The sequence below is a fragment of the Daphnia pulex genome, chromosome 2 (assembly GCF_021134715.1).
Source record: "Daphnia pulex isolate KAP4 chromosome 2, ASM2113471v1".
NCBI classification, from domain to species: Eukaryota; Metazoa; Arthropoda; class Branchiopoda; order Diplostraca; family Daphniidae; genus Daphnia; species Daphnia pulex.
This window is the reverse complement of record NC_060018.1, coordinates 11620206-11637086: the sequence shown is the minus strand read 5'-3', so window position 1 is coordinate 11637086 and position 16881 is coordinate 11620206. Positions and strand designations below refer to the sequence as shown.

Here is a 16881-nt window from a genome sequence, read left to right as displayed (position 1 = left end):
TTCCAACCAGTTGACTAAAATATTACTTAAGCAAAGAAACATGTATACTAAACTGAACCATACACTATAAAACCTATCGACGCCTATCGAGTTGAATTTTTTATACAAAAAAAATCCACCCAGGATAGAAAGCAAATAATATTAATGAAGGAACACGTTACGGATATTGCAACGGATGTGTGGCCCAATGGATAAGGCGCCTGCCTACGGAGCAGGAGATTCCATGTTCGATCCCTGGCACGTTCATACAAATTGTGGAAAATGTAAGCTTAAGAATCTAAACGAATCGTTAATGGGTTCGATAGGATTGAATAATTAAACAGAAATACAAGAAATAAAAGTATTCGAAATAAAATCCCAGTTAAGAGCAAAGCGTATTTTTCTTTTCTAATTTTTAATTTAGTAATAAGAACGTTTTATCTTGTTTCACACGTTGATGTGGATCCGTCGTGGATGGAACTCTGTGCTTAAAATTAATATAGTCGTATACATATTGCTAAACAACCTGGCAATCAAACAACATTTTCCAGATTTGTTAGAAGATCACGAGATGGAAAAATTAAGAACAAAAAAGGATGAATGTGTTCCACAGTCCATAGAGCCCATCGAGTTTAAAGTTTCATTCCCAAAAATTCATCCCTCGGATCCGGAGAAATTAGGTATGGAAATTTTCAAGGACCAAAATTAAGTGGATTACAGGACGTGTGGCCCAATGGATAAGGCGCCTGCCTACGGAGCAGGAGATTCCAGGTTCGATCCCTGGCACGTTCATACGAATTGTGGAAAATGAAAGCTTAAGAATCTAAACGAATCGTTAATGGGTTCCATAGGATTGAATAATTAAACAGAAATACAAGAAATAAAAGTATTCGAAATAAAATCCCAGTTAAGAGCAAAGCGTATTTTTCTTTTCTAATTTTTAATTTAGTAATAAGAACGTTTTATCTTGTTTCACACGTTGATGTGGATCCGTCGTGGATGGAACTCTGTGCTTAAAATTAATATAGTCGTATACATATTGCTAAACAACCTGGCAATCAAACAACATTTTCCAGATTTGTTAGAAGATCACGAGATGGAAAAATTAAGAACAAAAAAGGATGAATGTGTTCCACAGTCCATAGAGCCCATCGAGTTTAAAGTTTCATTCCCAAAAATTCATCCCTCGGATCCGGAGAAATTAGGTATGGAAATTTTCAAGGACCAAAATTAAGTGGATTACAGGACGTGTGGCCCAATGGATAAGGCGCCTGCCTACGGAGCAGGAGATTCCAGGTTCGATCCCTGGCACGTTCATACGAATTGTGGAAAATGAAAGCTTAAGAATCTAAACGAATCGTTAATGGGTTCCATAGGATTGAATAATTAAACAGAAATACAAGAAATAAAAGTATTCGAAATAAAATCCCAGTTAAGAGCAAAGCGTATTTTTCTTTTCTAATTTTTAATTTAGTAATAAGAACGTTTTATCTTGTTTCACACGTTGATGTGGATCCGTCGTGGATGGAACTCTGTGCTTAAAATTAATATAGTCGTATACATATTGCCAAACAACCTGGCAATCAAACAACATTTTCCAGATTTGTTAGAGGATCACGAGATGGAAAAATTATGAACAAAAAAGGATGAATGTGTTCCACAGTCCATAGAGCCCATCGAGTTTAAAGTTTCATTCCCAAAAATTCATCTCTCGGATCCGGAGAAATTAGGTATGGAAATTTTCAAGGACAAAAATTAAGTGGAAGATAGGACGTGTGGCCCAATGGATAAGGCGCGTCTACGGAGCAGGAGATTCCAGGTTCGATCCCTGGCACGTTCATACAAATTGTGGAAAATGTAAGCTTAAGAATCTAAACGAATCGTTAATGGGTTCGATAGGATTGAATAATTAAACAGAAATACAAGAAATAAAAGTATTCGAAATAAAATCCCAGTTAAGAGCAAAGCGTATTTTTCTTTTCTAATTTTTAATTTAGTAATAAGAACGTTTTATCTTGTTTCACACGTTGATGTGGATCCGTCGTGGATGGAACTCTGTGCTTAAAATTAATATAGTCGTATACATATTGCTAAACAACCTGGCAATCAAACAACATTTTCCAGATTTGTTAGAAGATCACGAGATGGAAAAATTAAGAACAAAAAAGGATGAATGTGTTCCACAGTCCATAGAGCCCATCGAGTTTAAAGTTTCATTCCCAAAAATTCATCCCTCGGATCCGGAGAAATTAGGTATGGAAATTTTCAAGGACCAAAATTAAGTGGATTACAGGACGTGTGGCCCAATGGATAAGGCGCCTGCCTACGGAGCAGGAGATTCCAGGTTCGATCCCTGGCACGTTCATACGAATTGTGGAAAATGAAAGCTTAAGAATCTAAACGAATCGTTAATGGGTTCCATAGGATTGAATAATTAAACAGAAATACAAGAAATAAAAGTATTCGAAATAAAATCCCAGTTAAGAGCAAAGCGTATTTTTCTTTTCTAATTTTTAATTTAGTAATAAGAACGTTTTATCTTGTTTCACACGTTGATGTGGATCCGTCGTGGATGGAACTCTGTGCTTAAAATTAATATAGTCGTATACATATTGCTAAACAACCTGGCAATCAAACAACATTTTCCAGATTTGTTAGAAGATCACGAGATGGAAAAATTAAGAACAAAAAAGGATGAATGTGTTCCACAGTCCATAGAGCCCATCGAGTTTAAAGTTTCATTCCCAAAAATTCATCCCTCGGATCCGGAGAAATTAGGTATGGAAATTTTCAAGGACCAAAATTAAGTGGATTACAGGACGTGTGGCCCAATGGATAAGGCGCCTGCCTACGGAGCAGGAGATTCCAGGTTCGATCCCTGGCACGTTCATACGAATTGTGGAAAATGAAAGCTTAAGAATCTAAACGAATCGTTAATGGGTTCCATAGGATTGAATAATTAAACAGAAATACAAGAAATAAAAGTATTCGAAATAAAATCCCAGTTAAGAGCAAAGCGTATTTTTCTTTTCTAATTTTTAATTTAGTAATAAGAACGTTTTATCTTGTTTCACACGTTGATGTGGATCCGTCGTGGATGGAACTCTGTGCTTAAAATTAATATAGTCGTATACATATTGCCAAACAACCTGGCAATCAAACAACATTTTCCAGATTTGTTAGAAGATCACGAGATGGAAAAATTATGAACAAAAAAGGATGAATGTGTTCCACAGTCCATAGAGCCCATCGAGTTTAAAGTTTCATTCCCAAAAATTCATCTCTCGGATCCGGAGAAATTAGGTATGGAAATTTTCAAGGACAAAAATTAAGTGGAAGATAGGACGTGTGGCCCAATGGATAAGGCGCGTCTACGGAGCAGGAGATTCCAGGTTCGATCCCTGGCACGTTCATACAAATTGTGGAAAATGTAAGCTTAAGAATCTAAACGAATCGTTAATGGGTTCGATAGGATTGAATAATTAAACAGAAATACAAGAAATAAAAGTATTCGAAATAAAATCCCAGTTAAGAGCAAAGCGTATTTTTCTTTTCTAATTTTTAATTTAGTAATAAGAACGTTTTATCTTGTTTCACACGTTGATGTGGATCCGTCGTGGATGGAACTCTGTGCTTAAAATTAATATAGTCGTATACATATTGCTAAACAACCTGGCAATCAAACAACATTTTCCAGATTTGTTAGAAGATCACGAGATGGAAAAATTAAGAACAAAAAAGGATGAATGTGTTCCACAGTCCATAGAGCCCATCGAGTTTAAAGTTTCATTCCCAAAAATTCATCCCTCGGATCCGGAGAAATTAGGTATGGAAATTTTCAAGGACCAAAATTAAGTAGATTACAGGACGTGTGGCCTAATGGATAAGGCGCCTGCCTACGGAGCAGGAGATTCCAGGTTCGATCCCTGGCACGTTCATACGAATTGTGGAAAATGAAAGCTTAAGAATCTAAACGAATCGTTAATGGGTTCCATAGGATTGAATAATTAAACAGAAATACAAGAAATAAAAGTATTCGAAATAAAATCCCAGTTAAGAGCAAAGCGTATTTTTCTTTTCTAATTTTTAATTTAGTAATAAGAACGTTTTATCTTGTTTCACACGTTGATGTGGATCCGTCGTGGATGGAACTCTGTGCTTAAAATTAATATAGTCGTATACATATTGCTAAACAACCTGGCAATCAAACAACATTTTCCAGATTTGTTAGAAGATCACGAGATGGAAAAATTAAGAACAAAAAAGGATGAATGTGTTCCACAGTCCATAGAGCCAATCGAGTTTAAAGTTTCATTCCCAAAAATTCATCCCTCGGATCCGGAGAAATTAGGTATGGAAATTTTCAAGGACCAAAATTAAGTGGATTACAGGACGTGTGGCCCAATGGATAAGGCGCCTGCCTACGGAACAGGAGATTCCAGGTTCGATCCCTGGCACGTTCATACGAATTGTGGAAAATGAAAGCTTAAGAATCTAAACGAATCGTTAATGGGTTCCATAGGTTTGAATAATTAAACAGAAGTACAAGAAATAAAAGTATTCTAAATAAAATCCCAGTTAAGAGCAAAGCGTTTTTTTCTTTTCTAATTTTTAATTAAGTAATAAGAACGTTTTATCTTGTTTCACACGTTGATGTGGATCCGTCGTAGATGGAACTCTTTGCTTGAAATTAATATAGTCGTATACATATTGCTAAATAACCTGGCAATCAAACAACATTTTCCAGATTTGTTAGAGGATCACGAGATGGAAAAATTAAGAACAAAAAAGGATGAATGTGTTCCACAGTCCATAGAGCCCATCGAGTTTAAAGTTTCATTCCCAAAAATTCATCCCTCGGATCCGGAGAAATTAGGTATGGAAATTTTCAAGGACCAAAATTAAGTGGATTACAGGAAGTGTGGCCCAATGGATAAGGCGCCTGCCTACGGAGCAGGAGATTCCAGGTTCGATCCCTGGCACGTTCATACGAATTGTGGAAAATGAAAGCTTAAGAATCTAAACGAATCGTTAATGGGTTCCATAGGATTGAATAATTAAACAGAAATACAAGAAATAAAAGTATTCGAAATAAAATCCCAGTTAAGAGCAAAGCGTATTTTTCTTTTCTAATTTTTAATTTAGTAATAAGAACGTTTTATCTTGTTTCACACGTTGATGTGGATCCGTCGTGGATGGAACTCTGTGCTTAAAATTAATATAGTCGTATACATATTGCCAAACAACCTGGCAATCAAACAACATTTTCCAGATTTGTTAGAAGATCACGAGATGGAAAAATTAAGAACAAAAAAGGATGAATGTGTTCCACAGTCCATAGAGCCCATCGAGTTTAAAGTTTCATTCCCAAAAATTCATCCCTCGGATCCGGAGAAATTAGGTATGGAAATTTTCAAGGACCAAAATTAAGTGGATTACAGGACGTGTGGCCCAATGGATAAGGCGCCTGCCTACGGAGCAGGAGATTCCAGGTTCGATCCCTGGCACGTTCATACGAATTGTGGAAAATGTAAGCTTAGGAATCTAAACGAATCGTTAATGGGTTCCATAGGATTGAATAATTAAACAGAAATACAAGAAATAAAAGTATTCGAAAAAACATCCCAGTTAAGAGCAAAGCGTATATTTCTTTTCTAACTTTTAATTTAGTAATAAGAACGTTAAATCTTGTTTCACATGTTGATGTGGATCCGTCGTGGATGGAACTCTGTGCTTGAAATTAATATAGTCGTATACATATTGCTAAACAATACCTGGCAATCAAACAACGTTTTCCAGATTTGTTAGAGGATCACGAGATGGAAAAATTAAGAACAAAAAAGGATGAATGTGTTCCACAGTCCATAGAGCCCATCGAGTTTAAAGTTTCATTCCCAAAAATTCATCCCTCGGATAAGGAGAAATTAGGTATGGAAATTTTCAAGGACAAAAATTAAGTGGATTACAGGACGTGTGGCCCAATGGATAAGGCGCCTGCCTACGGAGCAGGAGATTCCAGGTTCGATCCCTGGCACGTTCATACGAATGGTGGAAAATGAAAGCTTAAGATTCTAAACGAATCGTTAATGGGTTCCATAGGATTGAATAATTAAACAGAAATACAAGAAATAAAAGTATTCGAAATAAAATCCCAGTTAAGAGCAAAGCGTATTTTTCTTTTCTAATTTTTAATTTAGTAATAAGAACGTTTTATCTTGTTTCACACGTTGATGTGGATCCGTCGTGGATGGAACTCTGTGCTTAAAATTAATATAGTCGTATACATATTGCTAAACAACCTGGCAATCAAACAACATTTTCCAGATTTGTTAGAAGATCACGAGATGGAAAAATTAACAACAAAAAAAGGATGAATGTGTTCCACAGTCCATAGAGCCCATCGAGTTTAAAGTTTCATTCCCAAAAATTCATCCCTCGGATCCGGAGAAATTAGGTATGGAAATTTTCAAGGACCAAAATTAAGTGGATTACAGGAAGTGTGGCCCAATGGATAAGGCGCCTGCCTACGGAGCAGGAGATTCCAGGTTCGATCCCTGGCACGTTCATACGAATTGTGGAAAATGAAAGCTTAAGAATCTAAACGAATCGTTAATGGGTTCCATAGGATTGAATAATTAAACAGAAATACAAGAAATAAAAGTATTCGAAATAAAATCCCAATTAAGAGAAAAGCGTATTTTTCTTTTCTAACTTTTAATTTAGTAATAAGAACGTTTTATCTTGTTTCACACGTTGATGTGGAGCCGTCGTGGATGGAACTCTTTGCTTGAAATTAATATAGTCGTATACATATTGCTAAACAACCTGGCAATCAAACAACATTTTCCAGATTTGTTAGAGGATCACGAGATGGAAAAATTAAGAACAAAAAAGGATGAATGTGTTCCACAGTCCATAGAGCCCATCGAGTTTAAAGTTTCATTCTCAAAAATTCATCCCTCGGATCCGGAGAAATTAGGTATGGAAATTTTCAAGGACAAAAATTAAGTGGAATACAGGACGTGTGGCCCAATGGATAAGGCGCCTGCCTACGGAGCAGGAGATTCCAGGTTCGATCCCTGGCACGTTCATACGAATTGTGGAAAATGAAAGCTTAAGAATCTAAACGAATCGTTAATGGGTTCCATAGGATTGAATAATTAAACAGAAATACAAGAAATAAAAGTATTTGAAATAAAATCCCAATTAAGAGAAAAGCGTATTTTTCTTTTCTAACTTTTAATTTAGTAATAATAACGTTTTATCTTGTTTCACACGTTGATGTGGATCCGTCGTGGATGGAACTCTTTGCTTGAAATTAATATAGTCGTATACATATTGCTAAACAACCTGGCAATCAAACAACATTTTCCAGATTTGTTAGAAGATCACGAGATGGAAAAATTAAGAACAAAAAAGGATGAATGTGTTCCACAGTCCATAGAGCCCATCGAGTTTAAAGTTTCATTCCCAAAAATTCATCCCTCGGATCCGGAGAAATTAGGTATGGAAATTTTCAAGGACAAAAATTAAGTGGATTACAGGACGTGTGGCCCAATGGATAAGGCGCCTGCCTACGGAGCAGGAGATTCCAGGTTCGATCCCTGGCACGTTCATACGAATTGTGGAAAATGAAAGCTTAAGAATCTAAACGAATCGTTAGTGGGTTCCATAGGATTGAATAATTAAACAGAAATACAAGAAATAAAAGTATTCTAAATAAAATCCAAATTAAGAGAAAAGCGTATTTTTCTTTTCTAACTTTTAATTTAGTAATAAGAACGTTTTATCTTGTTTCACACGTTGATGTGGATCCGTCGTGGATGGAACTCTTTGCTTGAAATTAATATAGTCGTATACATATTGCTAAATAACCTGGCAATCAAACAACATTTTCCAGATTTGTTAGAAGATCACGAGATGGAAAAATTAAGAACAAAAAAGGATGAATGTGTTCCACAGTCCATAGAGCCCATCGAGTTTAAAGTTTCATTCCCAAAAATTCATCCCTCGGATCCGGAGAAATTAGGTATGGAAATTTTCAAGGACCAAAATTAAGTGGATTACAGGACGTGTGGCCCAATGGATAAGGCGCCTGCCTACGGAGCAGGAGATTCCAGGTTCGATCCCTGGCACGTTCATACGAATTGTGGAAAATGTAAGCTTAGGAATCTAAACGAATCGTTAATGGGTTCCATAGGATTGAATAATTAAACAGAAATACAAGAAATAAAAGTATTCGAAAAAACATCCCAGTTAAGAGCAAAGCGTATATTTCTTTTCTAACTTTTAATTTAGTAATAAGAACGTTAAATCTTGTTTCACATGTTGATGTGGATCCGTCGTGGATGGAACTCTGTGCTTGAAATTAATATAGTCGTATACATATTGCTAAACAATACCTGGCAATCAAACAACGTTTTCCAGATTTGTTAGAGGATCACGAGATGGAAAAATTAAGAACAAAAAAGGATGAATGTGTTCCACAGTCCATAGAGCCCATCGAGTTTAAAGTTTCATTCCCAAAAATTCATCCCTCGGATAAGGAGAAATTAGGTATGGAAATTTTCAAGGACAAAAATTAAGTGGATTACAGGACGTGTGGCCCAATGGATAAGGCGCCTGCCTACGGAGCAGGAGATTCCAGGTTCGATCCCTGGCACGTTCATACGAATTGTGGAAAATGAAAGCTTAAGAATCTAAACGAATCGTTAATGGGTTCCATAGGATTGAATAATTAAACAGAAATACAAGAAATAAAAGTATTCTATATAAAATCCCAATTAAGAGAAAAGCGTATTTTTCTTTTCTAACTTTTAATTTAGTAATAAGAACGTTTTATCTTTTTTCACACGTTGATGTGGATCCGTCGTGGATGGAACTCTGTGCTTAAAATTAATATAGTCGTATACATATTGCTAAACAACCTGGCAATCAAACAACATTTTCCAGATTTGTTAGAAGATCACGAGATGGAAAAATTAAGAACAAAAAAGGATGAATGTGTTCCACAGTCCATAGAGCCCATCGAGTTTAAAGTTTCATTCCAAAAAATTCATCCCTCGGATCCGGAGAAATTAGGTATGGAAATTTTCAAGGACCAAAATTAAGTGGATTACAGGACGTGTGGCCCAATGGATAAGGCGCCTGCCTACGGAGCAGGAGATTCCAGGTTCGATCCCTGGCACGTTCATACGAATTGTGGAAAATGTAAGCTTAGGAATCTAAACGAATCGTTAATGGGTTCCATAGGATTGATTAATTAAACAGAAATACAAGAAATAAAAGTATTCGAAAAAACATCCCAGTTAAGAGCAAAGCGTATATTTCTTTTTTAACTTTTAATTTAGTAATAAGAACGTTTAATCTTGTTTCACATGTTGATGTGGATCCGTCGTGGATGGAACTCTGTGCTTGAAATTAATATAGTCGTATACATATTGCTAAACAATACTTGGCAATCAAACAACGTTTTCCAGATTTGTTAGAGAATCACGAGATGGAAAAATTAAGAACAAAAAAGGATGAATGTGTTCCACAGTCCATAGAGCCCATCGAGTTTAAAGTTTCATTCCCAAAAATTCATCCCTCGGATAAGGAGAAATTAGGTATGGAAATTTTCAAGGACAAAAATTAAGTGGATTACAGGACGTGTGGCCCAATGGATAAGGCGCCTGCCTACGGAGCAGGAGATTCCAGGTTCGATCCCTGGCACGTTCATACGAATTGTGGAAAATGAATGCTTAAGAATCTAAACGAATCGTTAATGGGTTCCATAGGATTGAATAATTAAACAGAAATACAAGAAATAAAAGTATTCTATATAAAATCCCAATGAAGAGAAAAGCGTATTTTTCTTTTCTAACTTTTAATTTAGTAATAAGAACGTTTTATCTTGTTTCACACGTTGATGTGGATCCGTCGTGGATGGAACTCTTTGCTTGAAATTAATATAGTCGTATACATATTGCTAAACAACCTGGCAATCAAACAACATTTTCCAGATTTGTTAGAAGATCACGAGATGGAAAAATTAAGAACAAAAAAGGATGAATGTGTTCCACAGTCCATAGAGCCCATCGAGTTTAAAGTTTCATTCCCAAAAATTCATCCCTCGGATCCGGAGAAATTAGGTATGGAAATTTTCAAGGACCAAAATTAAGTGGATTACAGGACGTGTGGCCCAATGGATAAGGCGCCTGCCTACGGAGCAGGAGATTCCAGGTTCGATCCCTGGCACGTTCATACGAATTGTGGAAAATAAAAGCTTAAGAATCTAAACGAATCGTTAATGGGTTCCATAGGATTGAATAATTAAACAGAAATACAAGAAATAAAAGTATTCTAAATAAAATCCAAATTAAGAGAAAAGCGTATTTTTCTTTTCTAACTTTTAATTTAGTAATAAGAACGTTTTATCTTGTTTCACACGTTGATGTGGATCCGTCGTGGATGGAACTCTTTGCTTGAAATTAATATAGTCGTATACATATTGCTAAACAACCTGGCAATCAAACAACATTTTCCAGATTTATTAGAAGATCACGAGATGGAAAAATTAAGAACAAAAAAGGATGAATGTGTTCCACAGTCCATAGAGCCCATCGAGTTTAAAGTTTCATTCCCAAAAATTCATCCCTCGGATCCGGAGAAATTAGGTATGGAAATTTTCAAGGACCAAAATTAAGTGGTTTACAGGACGCGGGCCCAATGGATAAGGCGCCTGCCTACGGAGCAGGAGATTCCAGGTTCGATCCCTGGCACGTTCATACGAATTGTGGAAAATGTAAGCTTAGGAATCTAAACGAATCGTTAATGGGTTCCATAGGATTGAATAATTAAACAGAAATACAAGAAATAAAAGTATTCGAAAAAACATCCCAGTTAAGAGCAAAGCGTATATTTCTTTTCTAACTTTTAATTTAGTAATAAGAACGTTAAATCTTGTTTCACATGTTGATGTGGATCCGTCGTGGATGGAACTCTGTGCTTGAAATTAATATAGTCGTATACATATTGCTAAACAATACCTGGCAATCAAACAACGTTTTCCAGATTTGTTAGAGGATCACGAGATGGAAAAATTAAGAACAAAAAAGGATGAATGTGTTCCACAGTCCATAGAGCCCATCGAGTTTAAAGTTTCATTCCCAAAAATTCATCCCTCGGATCCGGAGAAATTAGGTATGGAAATTTTCAAGGACAAAAATTAAGTGGATTATAGGACGTGTGGCCCAATGGATAAGGCGCCTGCCTACGGAGCAGGAGATTCCAGGTTCGATCCCTGGCACGTTCATACGAATTGTGGAAAATGAAAGCTTAAGAATCTAAACGAATCGTTAATGGGTTCCATAGGATTGAATAATTAAACAGAAATACAAGAAATAAAAGTATTCTAAATAAAATCCCAATTAAGAGAAAAGCGTATTTTTCTTTTCTAACTTTTAATTTAGTAATAAGAACGTTTTATCTTGTTTCACACGTTGATGTGGATCCGTCGTGGATGGAACTCTTTGCTTGAAATTAATATAGTCGTATACATATTGCTAAACAACCTGGCAATCAAACAACATTTTCCAGATTTGTTAGAGGATCACGAGATGGAAAAATTAAGAACAAAAAAGGATGAATGTGTTCCACAGTCCATAGAGCCCATCGAGTTTAAAGTTTCATTCTCAAAAATTCATCCCTTGGATCCGGAGAAATTAGGTATGGAAATTTTTAAGGACAAAAATTAAGTGGATTACAGGACGTGTGGCCCAATGGATAAGGCGCCTGCCTACGGAGCAGGAGATTCCAGGTTCGATCCCTGGCACGTTCATACGAATTGTGGAAAATGAAAGCTTAAGAATCTAAACGAATCGTTAATGGGTTCCATAGGATTGAATAATTAACAAGCAATCCACCACTCAAGTGCACCAAATCCATGGACCCCCCTTATTTTTCCCATTCCGCTATGGGACCTAAAAATCTGAAATAATTCAGGGATATCCAATTTTTTACTCCGGATTCACCTGTTTTTGCAGAATTGAAATATTCCCTGCCGTTCGGGAGATATTTAATGTTAAAGTTTGACTTTTTTCAAATTTTAACAATTTTGGGGGGTCTTTGGCATCGCTTTTTGGGTAAATGCTAACCTTAAAAAACAAACAAATTCAACCAAAAGTTTGCTCGGCCATCCCTTAACAGCAATCCAAAAGGAATTTACATTTCGGATTAGATTGGCCGAGTTATTCCCAATCTAGTAAAGTGTAATTTTGACCAGTTTCCCACCCAGACTAGTCGCCATTTTTTATGACTCTCCCTCGCGTTCCTAGCGGATGACAGACGAAGCTACGCTTTCCTGGCCTTCACTTTAGACCGGGGGACATACTGTAGGCCTTTTCATATAGTCTAGTGACCGCCAATATGAAGCCTGAGGTGTAGAGAACTCGTATGCTTCGTCTGTCATCCGCTAGGAACGCGAGGGAGAGTCATAAAAAATGGCGACTAGTCTGGGTGGGAAACTGGTCAAAATTACACTTTACTAGATTGGGAATAACTCGGCCAATCTAATCCGAAATGTAAATTCCTTTTGGATTGCTGTTAAGGGATGGCCGAGCAAACTTTTGGTTGAATTTGTTTGTTTTTTAAGGTTAGCATTTACCCAAAAAGCGATGCCAAAGACCCCCCAAAATTGTTAAAATTTGAAAAAAGTCAAACTTTAACATTAAATATCTCCCGAACGGCAGGGAATATTTCAATTCTGCAAAAACAGGTGAATCCGGAGTAAAAAATTGGATATCCCTGAATTATTTCAGATTTTTAGGTCCCATAGCGGAATGGGAAAAATAAGGGGGGTCCATGGATTTGGTGCACTTGAGTGGTGGATTGCTTGTTAATTATTCAATCCTATGGAACCCATTAACGATTCGTTTAGATTCTTAAGCTTTCATTTTCCACAATTCGTATGAACGTGCCAGGGATCGAACCTGGAATCTCCTGCTCCGTAGGCAGGCGCCTTATCCATTGGGCCACACGTCCTGTAATCCACTTAATTTTTGTCCTTAAAAATTTCCATACCTAATTTCTCCGGATCCGAGGGATGAATTTTTGAGAATGAAACTTTAAACTCGATGGGCTCTATGGACTGTGGAACACATTCATCCTTTTTTGTTCTTAATTTTTCCATCTCGTGATCCTCTAACAAATCTGGAAAATGTTGTTTGATTGCCAGGTTGTTTAGCAATATGTATACGACTATATTAATTTCAAGCAAAGAGTTCCATCCACGACGGATCCACATCAACGTGTGAAACAAGATAAAACGTTCTTATTACTAAATTAAAAGTTAGAAAAGAAAAATACGCTTTTCTCTTAATTGGGATTTTATTTAGAATACTTTTATTTCTTGTATTTCTGTTTAATTATTCAATCCTATGGAACCCATTAACGATTCGTTTAGATTCTTAAGCTTTCATTTTCCACAATTCGTATGAACGTGCCAGGGATCGAACCTGGAATCTCCTGCTCCGTAGGCAGGCGCCTTATCCATTGGGCCACACGTCCTGTAATCCACTTAATTTTTGTCCTTGAAAATTTCCATACCTAATTTCTCCTTATCCGAGGGATGAATTTTTGGGAATGAAACTTTAAACTCGATGGGCTCTATGGACTGTGGAACACATTCATCCTTTTTTGTTCTTAATTTTTCCATCTCGTGATCCTCTAACAAATCTGGAAAACGTTGTTTGATTGCCAGGTATTGTTTAGCAATATGTATACGACTATATTAATTTCAAGCACAGAGTTCCATCCACGACGGATCCACATCAACATGTGAAACAAGATAAAACGTTCTTATTACTAAATTAAAAGTTAGAAAAGAAATATACGCTTTGCTCTTAACTGGGATGTTTTTTCGAATACTTTTATTTCTTGTATTTCTGTTTAATTATTCAATCCTATGGAACCCATTAATGATTCGTTTAGATTCTTAAGCTTACATTTTCCACAATTCGTATGAACGTGCCAGGGATCGAACCTGGAATCTCCTGCTCCGTAGGCAGGCGCCTTATCCATTGGGCCACACGTCCTGTAATCCACTTAATTTTGGTCCTTGAAAATTTCCATACCTAATTTCTCCGGATCCGAGGGATGAATTTTTGGGAATGAAACTTTAAACTCGATGGGCTCTATGGACTGTGGAACACATTCATCCTTTTTTGTTCTTAATTTTTCCATCTCGTGATCTTCTAACAAATCTGGAAAATGTTGTTTGATTGCCAGGTTGTTTAGCAATATGTATACGACTATATTAATTTTAAGCACAGAATTCCATCCACGACGGATCCACATCAACGTGTGAAACAAGATAAAACGTTCTTATTACTAAATTAAAAATTAGAAAAGAAAAATACGCTTTTCTCTTAATTGGGATTTTATTTAGAATACTTTTATTTCTTGTATTTCTGTTTAATTATTCAATCCTATGGAACCCATTAACGATTCGTTTAGATTCTTAAGCTTTCATTTTCCACAATTCGTATGAACGTGCCAGGGATCGAACATGGAATCTCCTGCTCCGTAGGCAGGCGCCTTATCCATTTGGCCACACGTCCTGTAATCCACTTAATTTTTGTCCTTGAAAATTTCCATACCTAATTTCTCCTTATCCGAGGGATGAATTTTTGGGAATGAAACTTTAAACTCGATGGGCTCTATGGACTGTGGAACACATTCATCCTTTTTTGTTCTTAATTTTTCCATCTCGTGATCCTCTAACAAATCTGGAAAACGTTGTTTGATTGCCAGGTATTGTTTAGCAATATGTATACGACTATATTAATTTCAAGCACAGAGTTCCATCCACGACGGATCCACATCAACATGTGAAACAAGATTTAACGTTCTTATTACTAAATTAAAAGTTAGAAAAGAAATATACGCTTTGCTCTTAACTGGGATGTTTTTTCGAATACTTTTATTTCTTGTATTTCTGTTTAATTATTCAATCCTATGGAACCCATTAACGATTCGTTTAGATTCCTAAGCTTACATTTTCCACTATTCGTATGAACGTGCCAGGGATCGAACCGGGAATCTCCTGCTCCGTAGGCAGGCGCCTTATCCATTGGGCCACACGTCCTATTATCCACTTAATTTTGGTCCTTGAAAATTTCCATACCTAATTTCTCCGGATCCGAGGGATGAATTTTTGGGAATGAAACTTTAAACTCGATGGGCTCTATGGACTGTGGAACACATTCATCCTTTTTTGTTCTTAATTTTTCCATCTCGTGATCTTCTAACAAATCTGGAAAATGTTGTTTGATTGCCAGGTTGTTTAGCAATATGTATACGACTATATTAATTTTAAGCACAGAGTTCCATCCACGACGGATCCACATCAACGTGTGAAACAAGATAAAACGTTCTTATTACTAAATTAAAAATTAGAAAAGAAAAATACGCTTTGCTCTTAACTGGGATTTTATTTCGAATACTTTTATTTCTTGTATTTCTGTTTAATTATTCAATCCTATCGAACCCATTAACGATTCGTTTAGATTCTTAAGCTTACATTTTCCACAATTTGTATGAACGTGCCAGGGATCGAACCTGGAATCTCCTGCTCCGTAGGCAGGCGCCTTATCCATTGGGCCACACGTCCTATCTTCCACTTAATTTTTGTCCTTGAAAATTTCCATACCTAATTTCTCCGGATCCGAGGGATGAATTTTTGGGAATGAAATTTTAAACTCGATGGGCTCTATGGACTGTGGAACACATTCATCCTTTTTTGTTCTTAATTTTTCCATCTCGTGATCCTCTAACAAATCTGGAAAATGTTGTTTGATTGCCAGGTTATTTAGCAATATGTATACGACTATATTAATTTCAAGCACAGAGTTCCATCCACGACGGATCCACATCAACATGTGAAACAAGATTAAACGTTCTTATTACTAAATTAAAAGTTAGAAAAGAAATATACGCTTTGCTCTTAACTGGGATGTTTTTTCGAATACTTTTATTTCTTGTATTTCTGTTTAATTATTCAAACCTATGGAACCCATTAACGATTCGTTTAGATTCTTAAGCTTACATTTTCCACAATTCGTATGAACGTGCCAGGGATCGAACCTGGAATCTCCTGCTCCGTAGGCAGGCGCCTTATCCATTGGGCCACACGTCCTGTAATCCACTTAATTTTGGTCCTTGAAAATTTCCATACCTAATTTCTCCGGATCCGAGGGATGAATTTTTGGGAATGAAACTTTAAACTCGATGGGCTCTATGGACTGTGGAACACATTCATCCTTTTTTGTTCTTAATTTTTCCATCTCGTGATCCTCTAACAAATCTGGAAAACGTTGTTTGATTGCCAGGTATTGTTTAGCAATATGTATACGACTATATTAATTTCAAGCACAGAGTTCCATCCACGACGGATCCACATCAACATGTGAAACAAGATTAACCGTTCTTATTACTAAATTAAAAGTTAGAAAAGAAATATATGCTTTGCTCTTAACTGGAATGTTTTTTCGAATACTTTTGTTTCTTGTATTTCTGTTTAATTATTCAATCCTATGGAACCCATTAACGATTCGTTTAGATTCTTAAGCTTACATTGTCCACAATTCGTATGAACGTGCCAGGGATCGAACCTGGAATCTCCTGCTCCGTAGGCAGGCGCCTTATCCATTGGGCCACACGTCCTGTAATCCACTTAATTTTTGTCCTTGAAAATTTCCATACCTAATTTCTCCGGATCCGAGGGATGAATTTTTGGGAATGAAACTTTAAACTCGATGGGCTCTATGGACTGTGGAACACATTCATCCTTTTTTGTTCTTAATTTTTCCATCTCGTGATCCTCTAACAAATCTGGAAAACGTTGTTTGATTGCCAGGTATT

At 36.5% G+C, this 16881-nt stretch overlaps 1 protein-coding gene and 22 non-coding genes across 23 annotated transcripts in view; 16 read left to right on the top strand and 7 right to left on the bottom strand.

Annotated features, from left to right (window-relative positions):
* The window catches only part of LOC124203399 (mRNA-capping enzyme-like), an 80941-nt gene that overhangs the window by 8229 nt on the left and 55831 nt on the right, over positions 1 to 16881 (bottom strand). The window lies entirely within an intron of this gene.
* On the top strand, positions 699 to 771 carry Trnar-acg. The gene has a single exon. It is a non-coding gene; the product is annotated as a tRNA-Arg (tRNA).
* Positions 1224 to 1296, top strand: Trnar-acg. The gene has a single exon. It is a non-coding gene; the product is annotated as a tRNA-Arg (tRNA).
* Trnar-acg lies at positions 2272 to 2344 on the top strand. The gene has a single exon. It is a non-coding gene; the product is annotated as a tRNA-Arg (tRNA).
* Trnar-acg lies at positions 2797 to 2869 on the top strand. Its single transcript has one exon. It is a non-coding gene; the product is annotated as a tRNA-Arg (tRNA).
* Positions 3845 to 3917, top strand: Trnar-acg. Its single transcript has one exon. It is a non-coding gene; the product is annotated as a tRNA-Arg (tRNA).
* Trnar-acg lies at positions 5420 to 5492 on the top strand. Its single transcript has one exon. It is a non-coding gene; the product is annotated as a tRNA-Arg (tRNA).
* Positions 5947 to 6019, top strand: Trnar-acg. Its single transcript has one exon. It is a non-coding gene; the product is annotated as a tRNA-Arg (tRNA).
* Trnar-acg lies at positions 6998 to 7070 on the top strand. Its single transcript has one exon. It is a non-coding gene; the product is annotated as a tRNA-Arg (tRNA).
* Trnar-acg lies at positions 7523 to 7595 on the top strand. Its single transcript has one exon. It is a non-coding gene; the product is annotated as a tRNA-Arg (tRNA).
* On the top strand, positions 8048 to 8120 carry Trnar-acg. The gene has a single exon. It is a non-coding gene; the product is annotated as a tRNA-Arg (tRNA).
* Positions 8575 to 8647, top strand: Trnar-acg. Its single transcript has one exon. It is a non-coding gene; the product is annotated as a tRNA-Arg (tRNA).
* On the top strand, positions 9100 to 9172 carry Trnar-acg. Its single transcript has one exon. It is a non-coding gene; the product is annotated as a tRNA-Arg (tRNA).
* Trnar-acg lies at positions 9627 to 9699 on the top strand. The gene has a single exon. It is a non-coding gene; the product is annotated as a tRNA-Arg (tRNA).
* On the top strand, positions 10152 to 10224 carry Trnar-acg. The gene has a single exon. It is a non-coding gene; the product is annotated as a tRNA-Arg (tRNA).
* Positions 11203 to 11275, top strand: Trnar-acg. Its single transcript has one exon. It is a non-coding gene; the product is annotated as a tRNA-Arg (tRNA).
* On the top strand, positions 11728 to 11800 carry Trnar-acg. The gene has a single exon. It is a non-coding gene; the product is annotated as a tRNA-Arg (tRNA).
* Trnar-acg lies at positions 12930 to 13002 on the bottom strand. Its single transcript has one exon. It is a non-coding gene; the product is annotated as a tRNA-Arg (tRNA).
* Positions 13455 to 13527, bottom strand: Trnar-acg. Its single transcript has one exon. It is a non-coding gene; the product is annotated as a tRNA-Arg (tRNA).
* On the bottom strand, positions 13982 to 14054 carry Trnar-acg. Its single transcript has one exon. It is a non-coding gene; the product is annotated as a tRNA-Arg (tRNA).
* Positions 15559 to 15631, bottom strand: Trnar-acg. The gene has a single exon. It is a non-coding gene; the product is annotated as a tRNA-Arg (tRNA).
* Trnar-acg lies at positions 16084 to 16156 on the bottom strand. The gene has a single exon. It is a non-coding gene; the product is annotated as a tRNA-Arg (tRNA).
* On the bottom strand, positions 16611 to 16683 carry Trnar-acg. The gene has a single exon. It is a non-coding gene; the product is annotated as a tRNA-Arg (tRNA).